This window comes from Erinaceus europaeus, chromosome 14, assembly GCF_950295315.1.
Source record: "Erinaceus europaeus chromosome 14, mEriEur2.1, whole genome shotgun sequence".
NCBI lineage: Eukaryota > Metazoa > Chordata > Mammalia > Eulipotyphla > Erinaceidae > Erinaceus > Erinaceus europaeus.
The window spans coordinates 44,574,751-44,589,403 of NC_080175.1; the positions used below are offsets into that span (position 1 = coordinate 44,574,751).

At 50.8% G+C, this 14,653-nt stretch overlaps 1 protein-coding gene across 1 annotated transcript in view; it reads left to right on the forward strand.

Annotated features, from left to right (window-relative positions):
* Positions 1 to 8,501: 8,501 nt before the first annotated feature.
* CCDC57 (coiled-coil domain containing 57) overlaps positions 8,502 to 14,653 on the forward strand; it is a 101,454-nt gene continuing 95,302 nt past the window's right edge. Inside the window, exon 1 of the mRNA XM_060171706.1 lies at positions 8,502 to 8,586. The gene's annotated coding sequence lies outside the window, so the exon portion shown is untranslated. The remainder of the gene's footprint in view (positions 8,587 to 14,653) is intronic.

Genomic DNA, 14,653 nt, shown 5'->3' on the forward strand with positions numbered 1-14,653 from the left:
TTGGTGACAGTGACCCAGGGGGCTCACGACACTGCACCTAACCAGCTCTGGGGTGACCTTGGCTTTTGGGGCAGCAGGAGGGGAGGTGTAGGCCATTCTAGGCTTGTCACAAATCTACCCTCTTAGGGGTGGGAGGCGGGCAGAGTGAACCTCCAGTATATCTATCCCTGACCCCTTCCCAACGGGTGCCATGGGGGCGGGGTGGGTAGCACCTGCTTCAAAAGCTGTCGGGTGGGGGGGGGGGGGCTTCTGGATCCCATTTTCCCTGTGCACCTGGGCCAACAAAAGTGACCTTGGGGCGGCCAGGTGGTAGCAAGGACTGACTTAAAGATTTCAGTTAGAGCCCTGGCTCCCCACCTGCAGGGGAGTCGGGGAGTCGCTTCACAGGCGGTGAAGCAGGTATGCTGGTGTCTACCTTTCTCTCCCACTCTTTGTCCTCCCTCTCAATTTCTCCAACAACAACAACAGCAATAACAATAACAACAAGGGCAATAAAATTAGGAAAATGGCCTCCAGGAACAGTGGATTTGTAGTGCAGGCACCAAGTTCCAGCAATAACCTTGGAGGGGAAAAATGACCTTGGGTAAGGGGAGGTGGATGGGGACAAACAGTGGTGCACCTGAGTAAGAGCTCACATCACAGTGCACAAGGACTCAGGTTCAAGCCCCTGGTCCCCATCTGCAAGCGAAAAGCTTCACCAGTGATGAAGTAGGGCTACAGGTGTCTCTGTCTCTCTCTTCTTCTCTGTCTCTCCCTTCCCTCTCAAGTTCTCTCTGTCTCTATCCAATAAATAATAAATAAATAAATAACTACAAAAATGACCTTGGAGGCTCAGAACACCCTTCCCTATGGGGCCACATCTTGGCTCCAGGGAAACTTCCAGACCTTGAGAGGATCACATGGACTCCCATTCTCAAACCGCCAGAATGCCTACTAGATTCAAGCCCCATTCTGTCCAGTGCCACCCAATCAAAAGCCACCACCTGAGATCTGGGCAGTAGTGCAGAGAGTTAAGTGCACGTGACACAAAGCGCAAGGACCGGCGGGAGGATCCTGGTTCGAGCCCCTGGCTCCCCACCTGCAGGAGAGTTGATTCACAGGCAGTGAATCAGGTCTGCAGGTGTCTGTCTTTCTCTCCCCCTCTCTGTCTCCCCCTCCTCTCTCCATTTCTCTGTCCTATCCAACAATGACATCAATAACAACAACAATAAAACAACAAGAGCAACAAAAGGGAATAAATAAATATTAAAAAAAAAAAAAGCCACCACCCTGGACTGGATGCCAGAGAGACAGAGCTATGCATAGCTGGGTAGTGACACCTAGTCTCAGTGGAGCCTCCGTTGCCCATCCAGGCCCTTCAAGTCACTCCTGGGACCCCCTTCTGCCAGGGTCTCCCCATTTATATGAGGAGAGGGGACTATCCCAGCCAGTCCCCACTCAGGTCACAGCTTGTGATAGAGGGACAGAGCCTCACCCAGCCTGGGGTGCCCACCACCTCTCCCCTCCTTTTTCCCTGAACTCTCAGAAATACTGAAGCAGAGGCCACCCCCCAGCACTGCACTTGCAGACACATGGCAGCCTGAGTAGGGTGTCTGCGTGGGAAGTGGGAGGTACACTGGGGATGGGGGGTGACAAGTAAGTTTCTGTCTGCACGCTGTCTTCCTTCCTCACACACATGAACCTCATTCTCTCTCTCCTCTGTCCATCTCCCTCCCTCTTTTTTTAAAACTGCCATCAGGGTTATCACTGGGGCTGAGTACCTGCTGGATGAAATCACAACTCCTGGTAGCCATTTTTTCTCTTTCTTTTCTTTTTTATTAGATAGGACAGAGAAATTGAGAGGGGAGGAGGAGGCAAAGAGGGAGAGAGACAGAGAGACACCTGCAGCACTGCTTTACCACTTGTGAAGCTTCTCCTCTGTGGGTGGGGAACAGGAGCTTGAACCTGGGTTCTTGTGCACTATAATATGTGCACTTAACCAGGTACACCACTCCTGGCCCACCTGTACCCCACTCTTTTTGAGGAACTAGCTGATAGATTCCTATAATGGTGGAGCTGAGTCCATCCCACCCAAAGGCGCCTGTTTCCCCATCCCCTCCCCATACTTGCTATTTGCCTTTTTCTCTACAGTGAACCCCCCTCTGCCCTGTGAATGTGAGGTGCTGTGTCACTGTGGCTGGTTTTGCGTTTCCATGATGATTCATGGTGTTGACCATTTTCTTTTGAACTCACTGGCCACTTGCCCATCTGTGGAGAACTGTCTACTCACTTCCTTTGCTGGGTTGTCTCACTTCACTTCAGCTGGGTTATACTGCTGGTTGAGTTTTCAGAGTGCTTTCTGTGTCACACTGGCAAACACTTCCTGCCATTCTGTGGGTCTCCCCACTCCCTCCCACAGTCCCTTGATGCAGAAATGTTTTGTTTTTGCTTGGTTGGTTGCTGTATATTTTCTGCTTAAGGGGATTATTAAGTGAGTTCTATTTTGTTGTCTCTGGGATAACTTTTTCAGATAGACAGAGATAGGCACAGAGAAAGAGAGTGAAAGAGACCACAGTGACAAAGCTTCCCTTCAATGTGATGGCCTAGCCCAAACCTGGGTCACACACATGGCAAAGTAGCACACTGTCTAGGTGAGCTGTCCCTCCCCATATTATTCTGTTCTATTATTCCCCCAGCTTATTCTGTTCTATTTTTTATTGGTGTAATGTTGTCTTACAAGGTATAGTTTTAAATGGTGCAATCCCACCTCTCTTCAAATTCTGTCATCACACCACAGCCACCACCAAGGACCAACTTAGCCTTTAATTGGCAGGTGGGACAGCAAGTGCCCCCCATGCTGGGCTTCCCTTCCTGTGCCCCCTTGTCCCCACCCCCAGGCCCTATGAATCCAGCCTGACATTCTCCCTCCCTCCACTCATCTGCCCTTTGTCTCAGGGTCACTGTCCCTAAGTGGTACTGGGGCCGGAGGTTGAGAGCACCACTATACCCTGTGCCCTGGGAGACCATCTAGGCCCTGGGGGTGTGACTCAGGGCTGGGACTGTCACTGTGCTTCCCACTTGTTGGTGCCCCCCTCCCCCTCTGTCCTCCAGGGAGTCCCCCCACCCTGGCTTGGTCACCTCCTAGAGGTCCCCAGCCCAGTGCAGGATAGACCCCACTCAGCTGCCCACAGATCTGTCCTGCCCCCATACCCAGATTGGCAGCTGTCCACTCAGCTGCCCACCCTGATGAGTGGGATGTCACTTAGAAGCAACCAGGTGGCCAGGCAGGGACCTACGACCCCACCAGGAAAGGCTGCCATCATCACCTGAGGAGAGTGCTGCAGGGGTCATAGCCCTCAGCCCTCTGGGGGCCAGGCTGGGAGTGGACGAGGCAGTCAGGCCTCAGGAAGGCTTGGGTAGCTGTGCCAGGCTCTGTGCCCCCTTCTAGTCTTGGGAGAAGCCAGGCTTCACCCGCCCTTCTTACGAATTATGCAACCCCAACTCAGTGCTGAAAGGGGGCCCTGGGGACAAGGTGTGGTCCACAGACTCTGGTGGCTTAAATCCCACCCATGCCTCCTCGATGCCCAACCAATCATATGACTTCCCTGGGCTTCCTGCTCTCAGGGCTTGCCCTTCAAAGGGGTGCTCATGGTTTATATGTAGCCTTGAGTTATCTCCTGCCCACAGTGCTGACAGTGAGGGGCAGGATAGCCAAGGAAATGGAGTACTCCCATGGGCAGGATAGCTTTGGGGGAGCTTCCTGGCTCCTGGCTGGAGCAGCATGTCCTCCCACACAGGACTCAGGGTCTAGCCCCAACCTGCCTCCAGCTCTGGCCTCTGGGAGATGGTGGCATTGGACTCCTGTCCCCTGCCCCTGCCAGGTGCACTGTCTCTCCTACCAGAGGGATCTGGAGGTGCCCATCCAAGGCCTGGTACACATTAGGGGGTCAAAGTCCATTCCCCACAGCGGACCACTCTGGCTTGGCAACTCGATGCCAGGCATCCATTCAGGCAGCACTTGGAGATCCAGGCTTCACAGCAGGGGCCCAACCCTGTGTGTGGTGACATTCCTGGGGTTCACTGACCCGCAACAGAGCCCCCTGCCCCCAGGACTTAATGTCCACATGGAGCTGGAGGGGCAAGCAAGGCAGGCTCCTCTGACTCAGTTTCCTCATCTGGAAAGTGGGGAGAGCTTGAGTGCCACTAAGGGGACTGTGAGGGCCTTCTGTAGTCAGGGCTGTCCCATGTGATACCCTGGAGCAAACCCAGCTCTCACTGGGTATGCCTACAGAGACATGGGACCTGTTGGGGAGATTGCCCCTGTGGTAGCTGTGACCCAGGGCAGACAGGGGAACAGGCTACATTGACAGAATAGCGCTGCACCTCTAATCCCAGCCCCCAGGGTGCATCCTCCCTGGAAACCGGCTGGTAAGGGAGCATAGGAGTGGGGACCGAATGCACAGGACTGGGGGCTTGGTGGAAGAGCAGGAGCTGAGACCTGGGGGACTGGGGGGAGGCAGAGAGCTGTGTTTACACTCTGGGGCACTTGTCATCTCCAGCTCCCAAAGCTGGCAGAGGCAGCATGAACCTCCAGGGAGCACAGCCACAGACAGCCTGGCCCTGGGCTGGTGGCCTTGGGAATGTTTCTTAGGCTCCTCTCCCAGTGTGCCATCACTAACCACAGCAACTGGGACATCAGCATGGCACAGTGACTGGAAACTGTGGGGGACAGCAGTGGTGCCAGGGTTGGGCCCTGCAGAGAGGAGTAGCAGCCCTCAGGGTAAGGGAGGTGGGCTCAGGTAGAAGGGGCCCAGGGTTCCCCAATGTCCTTGGTCCCTCCAGAGGCATCTCCTGAAGCTTCTTGGGGTCACTAAACACAGAGCAGGGACACACTTTCCTGGGGATGCTAAGTGGACAAGACAGCACCCCTGGGTGGGGGCTCTGACAGGTGGGGTGCTGCCTGGGGGACAGGCGGGTCTGGACCACTGGGCTGAGGCTCAGATGGGAGGCCAGGTCTTCTGGGGCTATTTGGGATGGGGGGGGGTGCTGAAGATGGACTGCCAAATGGCAGTATGAACTGGCCCATTCCCAGGGAATCCATACCCTCTGTGGGGTCAGGGCTGGGGTCTTGGGGGTGGTCAAGGTCAGGCACATCCCCACTTGTTGGGACACTGTGCTGATAAGGACATTTGGTGGAGCTTGGGTGGAGGTTAGCTTATTGCTGCTGCTGCTCCTTCCTCTTCCCCCCATCCCTGCACCCAAGCACTCAGCTCTGCTTATGTTGGTGCCTGGGATTGAACGTGAGATTCTGTTGCATACAGCACTGTGTTGTCCCCCAGATCCACTTCCTGCTTCTGTGCTGTGAGTCACCTGTGAACTTGTTTTTTTTTTTCTTTTTTTGGCATAAGGAGGCACTGGAGAAATAGCTCCCTGGAGCAGTGCTGCTTACCACGTTCAAATCAAAACCCTGACCCCGAATGGGAGATGCTATGGTACCAGAGGAAGCTCTGGTGCTGTAGTGGTGACCCCCCCCCCCCCGCCTCCAAATGAAAAAATATTTCCTTTGTCCAGGAAGTGACAGTGCACATGTGCAACAGCCCAGTTCTACAAAGATGAATGAATGAAGAAAGAAGAAAGAAGGCTGGGGAGACAGCATAGTAGTTCTGCAAAGAGCTTCCATGTCTGAGGCTTTGCGGTCCCAGGTGCAATCTACTGTACCATCATAAGTCAGAGCAGAGCAGTGCTCTGGTAAAAGAAAAAAGAAAACAGAAAGAAGTGAACAAACACACAGAGTAGGAATGTACAACAAGATGACAAGCCTTTACAAACCAAACATCCAGAACAAGAGACAGTCAAGGGGTTCTGAATGTGCAAGACCCCACAGATTCACCCAGGACAAACTCCCCTGCTGCCCCCCACCTGTGGGTTTTCTTGCTATTGGACAGTCCTGGTTCTGAGGCTCTGGCCCCGCCTCTGGGCTCAGCACAGGTGTCGCAGTCAGTGTGGCGCCGGCCAGTGTCTGGCTGTCCTGACACCTTCCCTGGTGCTACATGCAGGCACTTCGGGGACCTGGAAGCTGCATCTGTGGTGTGTGAACCCCACTAGCATTGCTCTCCCACTCCTGCTGAGTCAGTGTTCCCAGAGCTCAGGGTCTAGCTTAAATGGAACCTTCCCTGTTTTTAAAAAATGATTTATTTTAAATTTGACGAGAAATTGAGGAGAGGGAGATAGTGAAAGAAGACAGAGAGATAACTGCCACAGTTTCACTCCCCATGAAGCTCACCCCCTGCAAATGGGGGCTGGGGAGTTGAACACAGGTCTTTGCACATGGTAATGTGTTTGCTCAACCAGGTCCAGCACCACAGGGCCCTCAGATGTATCCTTTTCCTGACTGCCAAAGGGAAAGTGTCTGAAAAAGCTCCCCCCAGGAGAGTACATGCTGGGCTGGGTGCAAGGCTGAGTTCATGCCCCGGCACCACCTGGGAGCCCCACGGACAGCACTGGTGGGAGGTCCATGAAGGGTGGAGCAGTGTTGCGGTGTCTCTCCTCTCTGTTCATCTCTCTTCTCTCCAAATAAAATAAATAAATAAATAATTGGATTGGGGGAGCTGCTCAGTGGTACCCAGTGTGGATAAGGTCCTAGATTTATTCCCTGGTGCTATATTTTTTTAAGTGAAAATCTAGAAGTTTTGGAAATGTAAAACAAGAACAAATGGTTCTGGTCTTGGGCACAGAGTCAAATGACCAAAAGAAGGTCATCCTATGGGGGGGGGGACCAGATGCACAAGGACCCAGGTTCAAGCCCCCATCTCCACCTATGGGGGGCCAGGTGGTGGTACACACACTACAATGCACATGGACCCAGTCTCAAGCCCCTGGTCCTCACAGTAGTGGGAAAGCTTAACAAGTGGTGAAGTAAGGCTGCAGATGTCTTTCTATCTCTCTCCTTATCAATTTCTCTCTGTCTCTATTCAATAATAAATAAATAAAAATAAAAAAGAGATCATCCTTTGCAAAACAGTGCAGTGGGGGTTCATGGTGACTCATGCCTGCAAGCTCCTGCCACACAGCAGAGAAAGCGCAAGCAGGGTGCTCAGGCTGCACTGTGACACAATGATGTTCCCGGGAAGAACCAGCCTGGAATCTTCCAGCCCTCCCCAGGGCTTGCAGAGTCCAAGAAGAAGTGGGTGTTTCCCCTCCTGCACTCATCTCAATAGCAGAAATTGCACGGAAATGCTGCCCACACATAGCCCAGCATACCTGTCTGCTCCTCTGTGGGGTATTGCATTGTCACAGACACCAGAAGCCATTTGAAAATATTTTCATCTCCCCAGAGAAAGTCCACACTGGGGCTGGGTGGTGGTACACCTTCTTACAATGTGCAAGGACTGGAGTTTGAGCCCCCACTCCCCACCTGCAGGGGGAAAGCTTTGTGAGAGGTGAAGCAGTGCTGCAGATGTCTCTCTTTCTCTCTCCCTCTCTGTCACCCACTACCCCTTAATTTCTGAATTAAAGACAATGTGAGGGAGAGAGAGAGAAAGAGAGAGAGAGAGAGAGAGGTCCCACACCTATCCAGTTCTTGTCCCCCAGCCTAGTCCCTGGCAGTAGTGGAGATTGGGGGGGGGGGCAGGTTCTTGGCACAAACCCTGAGGTGCACCCTGACTCTTGCACACTGCTTATGATCAGAATGGTGCTTGGCCCCTCCCCCTGCCCCCCCCCAAAAAAAAGTTTGTGTTTTAGTCCTGACCTCAGAATCTTAGAGGGTGGCCTTACCAAATGTGACTGGTTAGGTTAGGGCCACAGTCAGAGAGATAGAGATAAAGACAGAGAGAAGAGAAGAGAAGAGAAGAGGGAGAGAGAAAGAGAGATGATCCAAAGGAACAGGTATCTTTTTTTTTTTTTTTTTCCTCCAGGGTTACTGCTGGGCTCCGTGACTGCACCATAAATCCACCGCTCCTGGAGGCCATTTTCCCCCCCTTTTGTTCACCTTGTTGTAGTAGCCTCGTTGTGGTTATTATTGTTGCCATTGTTTGTTGTTGGATAGGACAGAAGAGAAATGAAGAGAGGAGAGGAAGACAGAGAAGGGGAGAGAAAGATAGACACCTGCAGACCTGCTTCACTGCCTGTGAAGCGACTCCCCTGCAGGTGGGGAGCCTGGGGGCTCGAACCGGGATCTTACGCTGGTCCTTGCGCTTGGCGCCACGTGCGCTTAACCCGCTGCACAGGTATCTTTACAGAAAGGAACCAAGACAGAAGCATAGGGCCCTGCAGCCCCGTCCCCACGTGCACCCCCACCTCTGTCCCCCTCCCCCCATTGGGTTTAGAGTACTGGAGTCTTGGGGTCCCAGGGCGCCCTGCAATTGCCTGCCACTGTTAGGGTCCTGGTCTTCTCATTCGGCTGAAGCATCCGCCGGAGTCGACTGAGTGGGAGACAGGCCTTTTCGCCCCCTGCCCGGGGCCCCTTGGGCTGGGTCTGTGTAGGGCGGGCGCAAGGAACCCGGAACCCCACGCTGGGGCTCGAGTTCCCGGCCGGCAGCGTCGGAGCACAACACTGGAATACTTGGTCGCTATAGCAACGCGACCGTCGAGTCCCGGGGAGCGTTCTGGGTGAGTCTGAAGCGCCCGGGGACGCGCCGGGACGCAAGCGGTGACTTCCGGTGCCTTTTGGTCATTGTGCGGGGAAACCCGGGCCCTCCACCCGCAAGTCTGAAGCGGGTTGGCGTCGCTGCCCAGTCCTGCCGGCAAACAGTCCCTCGACCGACGCGTCGGGCTGCTGCGCTTTCCGGGCGGGGCGGAGCGGGGCGCTTGCTGGCAACTCAGGGCGGACCGGCTCCCAGGACCTCGCGGGCCCGGCCGACAGCACCCCCTCCATCCCTCCCACCCACACATCATCCATTCATCCAATATTCACAAGCAGTGAAGCAGGTCTGCAGGTGTCTGTCTCTCTACCTCCCCTTCCTGATTTCTTACTGTCTCTATCCAATGAATAAATAGCTTTAAAATTTCAAAAAAAAATCAATAAGAATAATATTAATTTACAACAAAATTAAAGATCTGAACCCTTTTTGTTTTGTTTTAATTTTTTATATTTACTTATTTATTTATTCCCTTTTGTTGCCCTTGTTGTTGGATAGTCCGGAGAGAAATGGAGAGAGGAGGGGAAGACAGAGAGGGGGACAGAAAGACAGACACCTGCAGACCTGCTTCACCGCCTGTGAAGTGACTCCCCTGCAGGTGGGGAACGGGGATTGAACCGGCATTCTTACTCTCTCTTTCTTTCTCATTAGTAAATAATAAAAATAAATAGATTGGGGACCAGGTCTAGCACACCCAGTTGAGAACACATGCACAAGGATCCTGGTTCAGACCCCTGACCCCCACCTTCAGGGGGAGGCTTCACAAGCAGTGAAGCAGGTCTGCAGGTGTCTTTCTCTCCCTATCTCTCCACCACCTCCCCTCTCAGTTTCTCTCTGTCCTTTGCTCTTGCTGGTCTCTTTTTGTTTATTTACTCTTTGGAAGGGGGCTAGAGACAGAGTGAGTGAGGCCTAGAGAGGAGAGACACCACAACGCTGCTCCTTGTGGTGGCCAGGGGCTCCAACCTTGTCATGGTGAAGCGTGCACTCTGCCAGGTGAGCCCTTTCCTGGTGCCTGCATGAAAATCTGTCACCATTGAAGCTCGCTGAATGCATTTAAACAAAGACAAAGCTATCTCGCTCACTAGAGTTGGTTGGTGTTCTGCCAGGGAGGGGTGTGTAGCTGGGTGGAAAGCTTGCATCTGGCTCAGAGTCCTCAGAGCAGTACATAGAAGGGGCCCTTTGTCTGGCTGCCTCTTTGTCCAGCATGCTGACTCAATGGCCCATTCATGCAGGCCTAGTGACTGAGTCCAGTTTTCACAGCTGGCCCCTTTGTGGACATTTCTCTCTGCAACTGCTTCTACTTCCGTGACATCACACTGGGCTTCCCCACTGCAACCCTTATCAAATGCTTATTCTAAAACCCGGTTCTTCCGAGTTTGGGTTAGTGAAAGAGAAGTGTGACTGATCCCACGGTTACACCTGCAGGTGGGGAAACCTGGGTAGGGGTTCCTCTGCTTCTGTCACATCTTGCTGTGTGTCCTGGCGCCTTGGCCCCCTCTACCCCTCCCTGTTTGGACTGGATGCAACCAGCTTCGTCCTCACAGAGCCCCACTACCCCTCTACATCCCTCTCCACTTGAGTTTTTAACTTTATTTATTTATTTATTTATTTGTAATAAATAAATAATCCACCAGGATTATTGTTTGGGCTCAGTGTCAGTACTATGAACCCTCTGCTCCCAGTGGCTTATTATTATTATTTTCAATATTTATTTATTTTCCCTTTTATTGCCCTTGTTTTACATCATTGTTGTTATTATTATTGTTATTGATGTCGTTGTTGTTGGATAGGACAGAGAGAAATCAAGGGAGGAGGGGAAGACAGAGAGGGAGAGAGAAAGACAAGACACCTGCAGACCTGCTTCACCGCTTGTGAAGTGACTTCCCTGCAGGTGGGGAGCTGGGGGCTCAAACCGGGATACTTTCGCCTGTCCTTGCTTTGTGCCATATGCCGTTAATCGGATGCCACCCAACCCTGGCATTTTTTTTTAACTTGATTATTTGACACAACAAAAAACATTGAGAAGGGAGAGAGGAGAGACACCTTCAGACCTGCTTCCATCCTGCAGGTGGGGAGCGTGGGGAGCGGGGGCTGGAACCAGAGTCTTTGTGCATGGTAATGTGTGCTTCCCTCCTCACCAGCTTGTCTCCGTCTCTGCCCTTCCCACAACACTGGTGGCTGTAGAGAGGGTGCCTCACTGCCTGCCTATTCCCAGAGGGTGAAGCCATGCCTGGCACCTAGAAAGTGCCAGCCAGATGCAAGGGCATTTCCTATGTGGGTTGGTCTCTGACCCAGCTGTTTTGTTCCAGCTATAGTAACTGCCAGGAGGCCAGGGTGGGTGACTTCCCCTCAGGGAGCCCTGTGGCTAGAATGGGGCTCCCTTCCCCACTCCCTTCCCCTGCAGCTGGGACTCAGGGCGCACAGTACCAAGTGGACCTCAGGAATCCAGGGAACCCCCTTGGCTGTCTGCTTGGGGGAAATACTTGGTGGCAGCCCACTAAATTTGAAGCCAGTGACTCCCATTTCCTAAAAAAAAAAAAAAAAAATTGATTTATTTCACAAGAAGGGGGCAGGTCCGAGCACCAGTTCTGCTTAGGCAGTGTCAGGAACCTGGGGCAACTCACACACGCAAGTCCTATACTCTATCCTTTGAGCTACCTCCTGGAGCTCAGTAGCTCTAGTTTTGACTGAATTCAGAGCCTCATAAAGTGGATGTCCCTCCTGTGCTTACTGCTGGGGTCCCTGTAGGTAATGACAGATCTGCCAGTGGGGTGGTGGGAGGGTGCTGGGTGACCAGGGTGGGTAGCACCAGGATCTGAGAGCAGCCTCATGTGGTCTGGGAGGAGGAGGAGGAAGAGGGCCCTGAGAGTAACCCTAGGCCTGAGAGGGGTTGCAGGAACCTGGAGGTCAGGCTTGTGGACAGAGGTCCTTTTGACTGACATAGAAGGACAGCTGTGGAGGGGCATAGAGGTGGTGCATCTGGTACCATGTGCAAGGACCTGGCTTCAAGCCCCTAGTTTCCACCTGTAGGAAGTTTGGCAAGTGGTGAAGCAGGGCTGCAGGTGTCTTTCTCTCTACCTCCCTCCTACTTTTTCTCAATTTCTTTTTTTTTTAATTTTTAAAATTTTCTTTATTGGAGGATTAATGGTTTATAGTTGACAGTAAAATACAGTAGTTATGTGTAATATTTCCCAGTTTTTCACATAACAAACCCCTACTAGGTCCACCTCTGCCATCATGTTCCCCCCACCCCACCCCAGAGTCTTTTACTTTGGTGCAATACACCAACTCCAGAGTTCAGGTTCTACTTGTGTTTTATTTATTTATTCATCTTCCCTTTTTGTTGCCCTTGTTGCTGTTTTTTAATTGTTGTAGTTATTATTGTTGTTGTTATTGATGTCATCGTTGTTGGATAGGACAGAGAAAAATGGAGAGAGGAGGGGGAGACAGAGAGGGGGAGAGGGGGAGAGAAAGACACCTGCAGACCTGCTTCACGGCTTTTGAAGCAACTCCCCTGCAGGTGGGGAGCTGGGGGCTTGAACCCGGATCCTTAACACAGGTCCTTGTGTTTTGCGCCACCTTAACCGCAAAACACAAAAGCACTACCGCCCAACTCCCTGCTTCCAGGTTTTGGCTATTACAAATTGTGCTGCTATGAACATAGGTATACACAAATCTTTTTGGATGGGTGTGTTGGGTTCCTTAGGATATATCGAGGAATTGCAGGGTCATAGCTACGGTAGGTTCACTTCTAGCCTTCTGAGAGTTCTACAGACTGTTCTCCACAGGGGTTGGACCAATTGACATTCCCACCAGCAGTGCAGGAGGGTTCCTTTGACCCCACACCCTCTCCAGCATTTGTTGCTGCTACCTTTTCTGATGTATGACATTCTCACAGGAGGGAAGTGGTATCTCATTGTTGTCTTGATTTGCATTTTTCTGACAATCAGAGACTTAGGGCATTTTTTCATGTTTGTTGGCATTTCAGATCTCTTCTATGGTGAATATTCTGTTCATGTCCTCTCCCTATTTTTGGATGGGGTCATTAGTTTTCTTGTTGTTTGGCCAGCTTTTTATATATGTTGGTTATTAGCCTTTTGTCTGCTGTATGGCATGTAAAGATCTTCTCCCATTCTGTGAGGGGTCTTTTTGTTTGGATAGTGGTTTCTTTTGCTGTTCAGGAGCTTTTTAGTTTGATGTAGTCCCATTGGTTTATTCTTTATTCTTTATTCTTTTTCTTTCTTTCTTTTTTTTTTTTTTTACCAGAGCACTGCTCAGCTCTGGTTTATGGTGGTGTGGGCGATTGAACCTGGGACTCTGGAGCCTAAGGCTTGAGAGTCTTTTTACATAACTATTATGCTATCTACCCCCACTCCCATTGGTTTATTCTTGCGTTAGTCTTCTTTGTAATTGGATTTGTTTCACTGAAGAGGTCTTTAAAATTTAGGCGGAAAAGAGTTCTGCCAACATTTTCCTCTAAGTATTTGATAGTTTCTGATCTGACATCTAAATCCTTGATCCACTTGGAATTTACTTTTGTGTTTGGTGAAATATAGTGGTTCAGCTTCATTCTTCTGCATGTTTCAACCCAATTTTTCCAACACCATTTGTTGAAGAGACTCCCCTTTCCCCCATTTAATAGTCTGGGCACCTTTGTCAAAGATTAGATGTCCATGTGTGTGGGTGTTTAATTCTGGGCTCTCAATTCTATTGCACTGGTCAGTGTGTCTATTCGTGTTCCAGTACCAAGCAGTTTTGATGACAATGGCCCTATAATACAATTTGAGATCTGGGAGTGTGATGTTCTATTCTTTCTTCTCAAGATTGTTTTGGTAATTCTAGGTCTTTCCTAGTTCCAGATAAACATTTGTAGCTTTTGTTCTATTCTAAAAAAAATTTGGTTGGGATATTGATGGGGACAGCATTTAATTTGTATATGGCTCTGGGTAGTATATTCATTTTAATGATGTTAATTCTTCCAACACATGAACATGGAATATCTTTCCACTTCTTTGTGTCTTTTTCTATTTCCTTGAATAGTGAGTCATAATTTTCAGTATACAAATCTTTCACTTCTTTGGTTAGGTTTATTCCTAGATATTTTATTGTTTTTGTTGCTATAGTAAAAGGAATTGATTTCTGGATTTTTTTTTTTTGTCTCCAGGGTTATCACTGGGACTCTATGAATCCACTGTTCCTGGAGGCTATTTTTTCCCTTCTGTTGCCCTTGTTCATTATTGTTGTTGTTATTATTGTTATTTCTGTTGTTGTTGTTAGATAGGACAGGGAGGAATCGAGAGAGGAGGGGAAGACAGAGAGGGAGAGAGAAAGACAGACACCTGCAGGCCTGCTTCACCGCTTGTGAAGCCACCCCCCTGCAGGTGGCGATCCAGGGGCTCTAACCGGGATCCTTATGCTGGTCCTTCTTCTAACTTAAGTCTTTCTTTTTTTTTTTTTTTTTTTTTTTGCCTCCAGGGTTATCACTGGGGCTCAGTGCCTGCACTAGGAATCCACTGCTCCTGGAGGCCGTTGTTTCCCTTTTGTTGCCCTTGTTTATCGTTGTTGTTATTGCTGTCATTGTTGCTGGGTAGGACAGAGAGAAATCGAGATAGGAGGGGAAGACAGAGAGTGGGAGAGAAAGACGGTCACCTGCAGACCTGTTTCACCGCTTGTGAAGTGACCCTCCAGCAGGTGGGGAGCTGGGGGCTTGAACTGGGATCCTTGCGCTTAGCACCATGTGCACTTAACCCACTGTGCTACTGCCTGACCCCAACTTAGTGTTTCAGTTTCTTTCTGTTTCCTCACTGCCTCTCATCTAACTGATAACCCCTGAGTAACAGTCTTTGCAAAGCCAGTGAGTCAGTCAGGGAACTTCCTGAGTGTTGTGATGGCTTCAGCACCAAACCCAAAGAGCCCGTTTCTAACCAGTGATCAGATGCATAGGTGAAGGTTTGGAGACTGGTTTCTGAAGTGCAATCTTGTGGGACTGACCCCCTAACATGTGGAGTCTGTATGGCTCTAGGAAGACAGTGTGGGTT